Source organism: Corvus brachyrhynchos, unplaced genomic scaffold, assembly GCF_000691975.1.
Source record: "Corvus brachyrhynchos isolate BGI_N302 unplaced genomic scaffold, ASM69197v1 scaffold84, whole genome shotgun sequence".
NCBI classification, from domain to species: Eukaryota; Metazoa; Chordata; class Aves; order Passeriformes; family Corvidae; genus Corvus; species Corvus brachyrhynchos.
The window spans coordinates 450,158-452,527 of NW_008237434.1; the positions used below are offsets into that span (position 1 = coordinate 450,158).

The window sequence follows — 2,370 nt, forward strand, 5'->3', positions numbered from 1 at the left end:
GAAAAGCATTCTAGGATTAAGTAAAACACTATATCATAGTGGTTTTAATATATTTTTACATTTTATGTTATTACAGTACTATTTTTAAAACTACACCTAAAATATTTTAGGACATATTGCATGTCTTGAGGTATGTTTTTAAGAGTGGTGAGTGCATAGGTTTCCAGCATCTGTTAATACTAAAACAAACACTTCTTCAGAACAGTGAAACATACATGAGAAATCTGTGTTCAGTAAGTGAAGAATAGCAACTGACTTCTGAGAAATCCCAGTGTCGTGTGCATTTGTAGGTAGCATTATTTTGCATTTGGAAGCTTTCTCCATGAGTCATGTCCTAAAGCAGAGTTGTAACTGAAAGACGTTACTGCTCCAGCCCTGCGTGCCTCCCCGGCCATGACTGCCAAATCAGTCTCCAATTAAGAACATGAATGACGAAAGAATAAATAGCTTTGCCTTTTTTACCGAACATGAGGACCCCCATAGCATCTTGAAATGTATGTTATATTCAGCACAAAGCACGGCAACATTCACAAACATAAAACTCTGCTGCCTGATATATAGATCTGTAGTCACTCCTGCAGTGAGGGATTTTGGTGGATGAGAAATAGCCTCTGACAAAACCAGCAGATAAAATTATTAAGTAAAGATAAAACCATATCAAGTGTCCCCTTGAGCTGAGAAACAATAGTTAGCTTACACTAATCTTGACTCTGAGCCTGAGAATGCTGTGGTTTCTCATGTCATTTTACAAATCACTTTTGCTACATTTTAAGGCATGATGCAACAGTTTAAAAAGTGGAAAACGTATCATGGAGAACATTCTGGCTGAAATCCCAGGTCCACCAAAATCAATGGGAGCTTTTACTCCAGTTTTGTGTCATACATTGGTTATTCCTCCTCCTTCGTTCTTTTCACTTATGCTCATTTTATGATACTCCTCGATACATGTCGCTATGTTGGAGTTTGTTGAAGTACTGCATGTTTCATTACATAATCAGAAGCCAAGTTTGCACCACACAACGGAACATTATTTTTATTTGCAGAAACAAAAATTATGCATTTTCCCTCACCACAACTGTTGTTTGATAGATACATGATGGATAAGGATAAGAGGGGATTTACTAAGCTTTAAAAAGTGGATTGTATATCTGTGGCATGCTTTTTTGTGTATGTCACCTGCAATATGTGACCTTCTGCTGGATATGACTTAAAAGTAACTGCGTGCTGTAAGTTAAACACCAGAACATAAACACCTACATTATATCTGAAGCACACAATAAAATAAGAAAACACATTTCCATTGTCTGACTGACCTCAATCTCTGAATGAGGACCCCTGCACATTACATTAGCAGGCTGGGCTCCATTACACTGCTGCACACTCTGCTCAATCTACTGAAATATTGATTTTTTTACAGAGCATGCACACTGTCAAATCAATATTGCCGTACACACAGCTAAGTAGCAGAGGCATAGCTGGGGCCTACTCCATGGCCTAGCAGAGAGGGTGTATGTCGAGGGAGCAGGGATAGAGGGGCAACAGGAAGATGGGAAGTACTACTACACATGGCAAGCTGCAGCAAGACAGAATAGGGCTGATGACTGAACAGCACACTGAAGGTGCAGACAAGGAGGGAGGAACACGTTTCTTAAACAGAACAGAAAGGCTCAGGAAAGGCTTGCCCTTTCTGTTTTCTGCAGACAAAGGAGCTAAAAGAGACAAAAGCTAATTTCAAAGCATTTTTATTTCTCTTTCAGATACTGAAATGACAGCCATAGGTTTGAGTTAACAGGTATTGCTGTGATCCTGCAATGGCAAGGACCACGTAAACACTGGAGCTCACGGCGCAGTGATGCTGCTGCAGGACAGGGCCAGCACGTCTCCTCCCGTGAACACCTGCATGTACACACAGCTCATATCGGTGAACGGTTCTCTTGGAACTACTCCAGTGCCTCAAGTACAGAAAGAGCATTTTTACTGTCGAGGCTTCCATGGCTGGAGGAGCCCTGGATCAGTATTTCCAACTGTTAGTGGCGTTAGCAGTTCTGTCTGAGCCTAGCGAACAAGCTGGACATTTAAGTTCTACGACTTTAATTCAATGTAAGAGACACAAACAATTGCAGGATTTATTTTCAAAGCTTTGTTTAAGTAATTTTGTACTACTAGTGTACGATGAGTTCCACAAGAGAACTAGTGAAGTCCTGACACCTTCGAGAGAGAGCAGAAAACATTGTTTTCAGACAACAGATGCCCTCAGCTATTACCTGGGGGAGAGGGAACACACTCTTCGGTAAAAGTTGTTACATTCTTTCAAAAGTCCTTCAAATGCCAAGCGGGAACTGGAGACAGGCGGGGATTCTGCTGCTCGCA

General features: G+C 41.0%; 1 long non-coding RNA gene across 1 annotated transcript; it reads right to left on the minus strand.

The window, feature by feature from the left end:
• Positions 1-1,726: 1,726 nt before the first annotated feature.
• Positions 1,727-2,364, minus strand: LOC108445949. Its single transcript, XR_001861043.1, has 2 exons — positions 2,265-2,364; positions 1,727-1,896 (listed from the first exon to the last, which is right to left on the minus strand). It is a non-coding gene; the product is annotated as an uncharacterized LOC108445949 (long non-coding RNA).
• Positions 2,365-2,370: the final 6 nt, after the last annotated feature.